The following is a 9,033-nucleotide window of genomic DNA, read 5'->3' as shown; positions in this document are numbered from 1 at the left end:
TTGTTTCTCTGTCTTCATATTTTCTACTTTGTTTCATATTAACCTCTTTAGCTTATACATTTTTTTATAAGGTTCATGTGTTGAAATATTGAGAGGTACTGTTGCTAAGCTGCATTGTGTAGATATGTGTATGCAAAGAAAAAGGTGATAGAGTTTGATAGCTTTTTCCTTAATGCTTTAGTACATATAAAAAAAAACACGGTTGTTTAGGTATAGTAGTAAAATTGCATCCAAATCAAATCTTTATGCAGGTGTTCGCGTGTACCAAGCATAGTATTTGTGTACAGAGAGATGGAAACTTGTGTGAGACATATACTTGGGCTGTGCACTGCTTCCACTGCAGCATGTTGTTTGGGTAGGCAAAGGTTATCGCGTACTTTACGAGGGGCGTCCATAAAGTTCTATATTATTGACATCAAGAAAGAGAGACGAACGAAATTTGAGTGGTAGTTTATTCTTTCTCTAAAGTCATGCACTTCTGCCAATGGTGCACGAGTTTCCGCAGGCCATTACAGTAGAAATCTTCATTTTGAGAGTTCAGGAAGAGCTCGACTTGGAGTAATGACTTCTCCATCATCCCAGAAATGTCTCCCGTTCAGTGTGCTCTTCATGCGAGAGGATAGGAAGAAGTCACTTGGTATGCGGTCAGGTGAATATGGCATGTGAGGCAAAACTTCGCAGCCTAAGGAGGCTGCATGCGTTACCGTCACCTGTGTTGAGTCAGCTGTACTTTTTCGATGGGTGCTGCCAAACATGAAAGTAGTTTATGCTGGGGTCTACCCAGACTTAACTGACATCATTTCCGTTACAGATATGACATCGATAAAATGCACACAGATGACAGAAAAAAACTAGAAGGAAAAGTTTTGTTGATTTGGATGACCTGGATGTCGAACCCACGGCCTCTCGGACCGCGACAGTCAGTGCGGGTGCTCTGCCCGCTGTGCTACGGCTGCTCTTGCATGAGGCTTCACAAACATGCCTTATATCTCTCGCACCTTCTCCCTTTCACAGTGACCTTGGTTGGCGGGGGAGCGGGCGGTGTCGCTGTCGAGAATCGGGGATGCGAAGTACTGCATCATATAACTAATGAGCGCTGCTGGGAGCGCTTCGGTTGTTTCAGCTTTTGGTGCAGTGAGACACATGCCAGCAGGAAGCAGAACGCCTTCCCACAATCACGGCTGAAGCTACGAACTCTGCCACTTGCGCTTTGGATGAGTGCATGTCGAGTACCAGTATTATGTGCTTGTTGATGCCATCTTTGCGCAGGATTCAGCATATGCTGTGTCCAGGTGTATCTTAACTACTGCTACTGCAAGGGTTAAATCACGATCCTTCACTTTAGTCGTTGAGATAGACATGTGCCAGTAGGCGTCAATGTGGGTGTATCTGCGTCAAACAGTGCTATAACTGCCAAACACCTATACTCCTGTGAACTATATTACTGTGAAGACACAGTTCACTTTCGTGTTATACCGATTCCTATAACAGAGGGATCAACCATGTTTTGTTTTTTTTTTGGTGCCCTAGCATTGTTGTGTGGCATTATATGTAAAAGCTTTATATTACGCTAAAGTTAGACGTGCACGCTCATTTTGATGCCTATCGTGTACGCCTTTTATAAATCTATCGCACTGATAGTACGAGCGTTATGAACGCTTATTGTATTAACAAGTGCAACAACCCTTCTTGTTTGCCTGGTACTGCAGTCCACATCGATGTAGTGTGCGACAAATGGTTTGCATCGCCCTTCTGTTCTCCCTTTGGCTTTGCAGGTTCCTTGTCTGCTACATCCCTGGAGCAGTTCCATACACTACAAGGCGGGCTGCATTCCTGCTTGCAGTGCCCCTATGTGACTGAGGAAAAGAAGACCATGAAAAGACACCTTCGCATACACACGGCCAAGGGTCCCTTCCAGTGCCACCGGTGTTCGGCTGCATTCACTCTGAAAGCCACGCTTGGAGCTCATATACGCAGCCACAGGAAAGAGCGCCCCTTTACCTGTACCCGCTGCAGTGCATTCTTTACGGATAAAACTTCGCTTATTTACCACCTGTGCACCCATGTAGGAGAGCGTCCCTTTTCCTGTGTCCACTGCAGTGCATCCTTCTCACGGAAAGACAGCCTCGATGACCATGTGTCTCGTCATGAAGCAAAGAAGGTGCCTTAAAGGTTAGTGGTGTACAACTTATATTGTGGGGAGTGGGGAAGGAAGGTTAACAGATTACTTTATTGTGTGGTAAGGTAACGTCCAAGTACATCAAGCGGCTTTTGGATGCATGAGAAATTGAGTTTCTTGCAGCATATTGGTTTTCCCTTTTTCTGTGTCCACTGCAATGTATCCATTTTGTGAAAACTGCACCTTGTGGGCCACTTGACCTGTTGTCATGCAAACAAGAAGCGACAAAGGTGAAGAGCCTACAGGCTTCCTTTGAAAAGAGTTCGTTGATTAGAGGTGGCAGTGAAAGTGTGGTTTGAGGTTAGGACAGACGCTTAGTTCGGCAGTTTGCAATGGAATATGGCTGGAATATGTGAGAGATAAGAAGAATGATAGAAAATTGGAATGGATAGGCCACATTCTCGAGATGCGAGTACACTGACGACCAAGTGCCACTTTGGGGTAGCTATCTCCCCACCAAAAAACTGTTGGGCAGCCACAGGCACTGGGAAAGAAGCCCTGTGTCTCCTGCACTGGGAGTGAACCCTCTGACCACTTCACCATCACTGTAATTATTAGATTTGAATGCAGTAAAGGAAGTTGCGCACATAGGATGTGGAAAAATGTTCCTATGTGCCTCTGTGCCGGCATTGCTTTTAATTTGTGGTAGCATAGTATAGAATGAACTGTGCTTCCTTATTTTATTTGATCCCTCATGAGGCTGGCATATGCTAGTATCGTTCAGGTGATAACAGGCAATATTTCATTTGTGATGGAGAAACTCGAGTTTTTGTGAGGCGGATTTACAGATTTTATTAATGTGATGTGACCATGTGAGATAATCAGCGATGATTACTTGTAAATATTCATATTCATAGCGTGTGGCATCCGCTGTTTACTATGTGACATTGAACACTCTCTTGCAGAAGTATTCTTCTTTAAAAAGCCTGATTTCTACTGCCTATGAGGCTTTTTAAATGGTGCGGTAACTTAGTGTGAATCCAGGGATATGCAGTGTGTGGCTATGTGGCTTGGCCTAAATTATGGTCGTGACTGGGTAAGGAGGGTTAAAATGGATGACAATGTCCTGGCCCTCTTCCACCACATTATACGTAATGTTTTTTTTTGTTTTTTTTCGAGTTTCAGAAACTCTGTGTTTTCCAACGCACAAGTGCGAACACTTGTATTCTTGGTTTGAACAGACTCAAAAGTCATCCACGTGGAATCCAAGTAACAAGAACCACCTTTGCAGGCTAGGTTTGCGTTCGAAACTGGGTTTGCACCCCCGAAGGGGGCTCAGCGGGGTTTGCGAGGCTTCTCCCAAGCGCAACACCCTAGAAAGCCGGGTGCCTGGCCGGGGCACGCTTGTTCCCAATTTTACCGGTGGGTATCCGGCGGTGGGTTTCGAACGTGCCACCTCCCGCAGCCGAGCCGGACGCCCTAACCGTTAGGCCACGGCTGCGGTGTGTAATGGGGTTCAATGAATATTTATGACCAAAATAAGCGATAAGGAAACAAAAAAAGTAAATAATGGAGGAAAAAGTAAAACAGAACTAATGTTTAAAACTGATTTTATAAAACAAAAAGCAAGGGTATTAAGATAAATTTAGGCCCCTTTCCCCTGCCAGGAAAATCGGGGCGAGCGAAGCTTGGCACTTGCATGCCTGACCTAGTATTTTTCATTCTGTCGCATTGCACAATGCTCCCTACTAACTGCTTCCTTCCTCCATGCCTGGAATTGGACCTTCATTCACGTGCTTAGCAGCCCAACACTTGAGTTGCTGCAGGAAACAATGTTGGCCGTGTCTTCATATCCAGACAACCATGAAATGTGGCAATATGAAGTCACAAGTGACCTTGATTAAAGATCAGATTGCCATATTAGAAACGGCTGATCGCGGACAAGCCCACTATAGAGAGGACATCAGTTATTGGAAAACGGCGCCAACAAATACGCATATGACCGGCGCACCTTCGAGGGCCGCATTTCAGTACACTTGCCAACGCCAGGTTTTTCACGTAGAGCACCAGGAATCTGCAAGTCGTAACAAGCTTTGCTTGAAAAAGTGGCTTTCCAGTTAATAGGTTCAAAATGACTGAACAGTGCAAAACAGTCTTTTCAGTCTGAATCCAATAATGAACCTCTAAAAATGAATCATTGCAGATGTATAGGTTCTCCCAAAATGCACACTTCATTTCAATTTATCAGCCTCACTATGAGCAATAAGCACCAGACAAGCATGTGTGAGCAGTCATACTGTGATTTTAGTGGACACAACCTGAGGAAGCTATGGAAAGCGGAGGGAGCATTATTTCTAGCTTTTAATTCAAGCATAGTTACAATGACTTATGACATAAAGAGGAACATAAATATGTGCATGTAAAAAAGAGCTACTGCTGGTGGGTACTGAACCCAAAAATGTTTAATTACGCGTCAGATGCTGTAAATATTCAGATATTGTGGTAGCGCTTTAGTTTTTTTTTTGTGCACCTTAACGTGTTTGCCTTTATGTCATAATACATGCGCTTCAACTAACAATGACAAATAGTGAACCCTATGCTTCTGTTGGCATCAATAAGTGGCAAAGAAGCTTGCACCTTGATCCATTGCCCTTCGTTTGTTCCCCTTGTACATGTTCAGTTCCCTAACACATTGAAATGTACACATAAAACTTTTGTGTACGCATAAAGCTTCTTCATAATTCTTCGGCAACAATAGACCTATTTGCACCACTGGAGGACTCTAATGTCATTAACTGAATGTCTTGGCAACCAAGAAGCTTCTAATTGAGAAACAAAGGAAAAGTTTTGTAACATATGATCTGTGACACTGACAGAGCAATGGAAAAGCACGTAATGAGCTTAGTATAGAACACCCTATTTTTCACCCCCCTCATAAAGCTGACCTTATTATAATATGCTTGAATTTACATAAAACTGCTTGCAGGTTCATTGCCTCTAATTGCCCTGACATATTATTTGTCAAATCAGGCCCATGGCGCAACAATTTCATTGTCTTATAGCTAGAATGAATGCAAAGACAGCTGTATCTCTCTTTGAATATGGCATATGACTGGAACGGTCTACTCCCGCAGATTGCTATGTTAATAAATTGCGTGCACTTTAGAACATTCATTGCAAATCGCCATATAATGTGTTAAGCAAGAAGTGTAGTTTTCATTACCCAACCCTTTTGCCATCTCTACCAGGAAACCTGAAGGTATGAATGTATGACCAAAAAGGCTCCGAAATCAGATATATATTGAATTGCAAGATGTATGCAATTTCTATTGCAAATTTTTACTTTTACTATTACTTCAAGGCAATGCTTTTGCTTGTTTTCCAGGAGCTAGTGTGTATTAAGGACAGCAATTTTTACACAGCAGAAATGAAAAGTCAGGCAGCTGTTGGAATAGGTCACTTGTGCATTTTGTGGCACTTGCATTTCGCACTAGTGCAACAGTTTATGTCGTGTATAAACCACTCCTAACTGGTCTTTTCGTGCCGGTGCAGCCAGTGCCTTTGCAGGTCCTTAAAGCCCGTCCGAACAGCTCATCAGCTTCAAACATACCAAGTGTATGCCCACAAGTTCTCCACACTCTGCCTGCTCAGTGTTAGTGAAAGCTGCAGTCAATACCAGAGCCGAAGCCGCATCCAGAGTTTCTACAGCCTGCACAGCATATCCAGCCATGAAAGCATGCTGCCACGAACGTTCCTTCCACAGCATGCCATTCATCAATAGCTGCGATTGCAGACATGTTCATTGTCACTGTCCCTTCCTGCAGTGTTGGCAACATTACAGCACTTAGATTGTGTGTTGTCGTGGGGAGCATATTGTCGGGGGAGTCTAAAGGATTGTGCAATATATTCTCTTTGAACTACATTATGAACTCTCTCTCATGCAAGCACTTTATAGGGACATCTTTAAATCAGTGTACATTCAAACCGCATTATAACAAAATCATAGCTGCCACGAATATAACTTCGTTATATCCGAAAATTCGTTATAAACGTTTATTTGTAACACTGTATCTATGACAAGACTATTCTTCATTTACTTCATTATAACCGATAATTGGTTATATCCGTGTTTCTTACATCGAGGTTTGAGTGTATCTCTGCCAGGTAAATCTAGTCAAGTAAATTCTAGTCAACTCAAGTAAATCTAGTCAAGTAAATCTAGTCAACTAGGGAACTTGGGCTAGTTTGCTGCTAGCTGTGGATGAAGCCATGTGTAACTTAGCATGTACATCAAGGACTTCCTGTATGGCATTTTATGTCTGTCAAATTATTTATATCCTTTTTTCTCATTTTGTTAATTCTCACACATGCAGATTCTGCACATTTGCTTCATCACTCAACAGTTTTATTGGGTTGTGAGTTAAAATATCAGTGTACCTTGTTTGTACCTGCAATGCATATTAGTTGTTGCCGGGACTGTAATGTTCACTTGTGCCCTAACTGTGCCTTCGCTCCTAATGCAGCAATACATGACACACACAGTACTGTGCATAGTCTTCCAGCTCATCATTTGACATAATGAGGGTCTGTTAAAATACACTTTTTTTTTTTCCTTAGCTGAGACTATCAGTATAATTTCTCATAACGTACAATTTTTGAGTTGCCTTAGTAAAATAGTTATATTGTCCAGGATTCTCAAGCAACGAATGGCACTTATTGTTCATATTCCATACCCATTTAAACACTGGCCTTCTTTTTGTCTTCATTAGTGCTTAGCAGAACTTTGTTTGGTGACCACACTGTTGTGAGAAACATCAAAATATGTTTGCTGTTTCCACTTAGCTTCTGTTGAGCTGCTTAAAATAGCTAATATTTAGGGTTGCTAGGAAAAAGAAGAGAAGTCGTGGTGATTTATCATTTTAGATATAGTCTTGTGGGCTGCTACTTCATAATGTCATTTAACATTGCATTTATGCTTAGCATTTCCACTGGCATGTCATCAAAGTGTGATGTTGCATTTTTTTTTATTATGCTGTTCAGAGAAGATGCAGTCATCCTAGCGTGATTTAGATTCTGCACAAAGTTTGAATTTTCATGGATCGAAAGAAGGATTTTTTTTTTCGCTTCAAGTATAGAGCTTGTATTATTACTTCAAATTTTTCAACTATGTTCTTTGAACTGCACATGTTTTCATGTTGCGCTTTCCTGGTGTTCATTCACCATAATTACCTTAGTAGTTGACAGGGTGCCTTTTTTGTCTGTGAAGAGCCATCGTTCATGTTATAAAACTTTTTTTTTTCTGCGTATGTTCTGTGAGGACATCACGAAAGTTTTGTTTTTAAGCTCTGTTTCTAGGCACCGTCATTTGCTTCATTCCTTTGTCTATATAACAACATTGAAGTCATAAAATAAATGTTGTTTTCTAGTTGCCTTATTGCTCCGTTGTCTAATGCATTGTGTTTTAATCCATTTTACTGAGCCTCTAGCTATAAGTTGCCAGTGGATGAGCTCTGACTGAGCTGGGTCATGTTAACACATCCTTTCTTTCTTAGCAGTAGCTCCTTGCTGCACTGTTACAGCTTTCAACTGAATAACAAATCCTGGCTTAGGTTGTCCGTGAATCACTGAGTATTATAGACCAGACATCCAAAAAATGAAGTCCATGGAAGCATGCTATCGTTAATGAAAACTGAGCAGGACATTTGGGAGTAGCATTCCAGTGCCTTTTGCCACTTAATATGACAATGTTAAAGGCAGCTCTTCAGTCTGAGTTGCATCATTTTTTTGAGGGATGCTAGATGATCATACAAGGGGTGTTCAAATGAAAAGGTACGAAACGACACTGTGGGTATAAATGAAGAATTCAATGTATACACAATGTTCCTGATCACAACGATCCTATTACTGAATGAGCCAAAGGATTCCTTGCTCCCAGAATTCCTGTCCTTCACAGCGTCCTTGAGCTTGTCACCATAGTTGAAGCACTTCCCTTTCAGGCGTTTTTTCGGGGGACGAAACACGTAGAAATTGCAGGTGATGAATGGTGGCTGGTTTAACACCTTCCAGTGTCAGAAGTCGGATAACGCCCCGCCACTCCTAAATTGTCGAATTTTGCAATTTGAACGCCTTCTTGTCATCACACGCACTGCTGCATTAATTGGATGGCGCTCTTTATAAGAGCCTCTGCTCTCTACTGTGCATGCGGGCGCCCCCGCATGCTTCCATCCACAGCACAGACTCCAATTGCATCCCTAGATGTCTCGCTACATTCTCCCATAGCGACATAGGCATCTATGTAAGTGGTCATGTTGTTACGACGTTTCGTACCTTTTCATATGAACACCCCTTGTATAAATCATTTTCAGATGAATAGAAGAATCCCTCACATTTGATATGACAGAAAGGCAAATAAACTTGATTTGCTGGTACTTTACCATTGGACTAGATGGAGTGATAACTACACGAGAAAAATGGGGACACAGGAAAGCAATAAAACTCTGACAGATTTAAGTTTCCTGTGTTATGTTTTATTACTGCATCTTGTATGTTTTGTATGTAGCTATTTACTGTATGTTTTGTTACTGTAGCTTTCCAGTGCTCAAGTGATGTCTTCGAAGTAATTTCTGCATGTCTCAAATTCTGCTGAACAAAAAAATATAATCATGCTAACGTAAATATGCAGAAAGCTTTTATATTGACATGTGGCAATGTGATTTATATGTATGCTGAATGTGAAACAAAATAGAACATGGTGCTCAAGATGAACAGATGATCTCTTAAATAGTGAGACTTCTCTTGTCAGTAAACGTGTTATATACCAATGCTGTGGGACTAGTATAGGGAGTAAATGTAAAATCTGTGGTGGACTAGAAATTTGCATGTAGACAAGATGACCAACAGCAAACCTTCAGCGT

Source organism: Rhipicephalus sanguineus, chromosome 10 (genome assembly GCF_013339695.2).
Source record: "Rhipicephalus sanguineus isolate Rsan-2018 chromosome 10, BIME_Rsan_1.4, whole genome shotgun sequence".
Taxonomy (NCBI): Eukaryota; Metazoa; Arthropoda; class Arachnida; order Ixodida; family Ixodidae; genus Rhipicephalus; species Rhipicephalus sanguineus.
The sequence above is the reverse complement of the archived record's forward strand: the minus strand, read 5'-3'. Positions refer to the sequence as shown.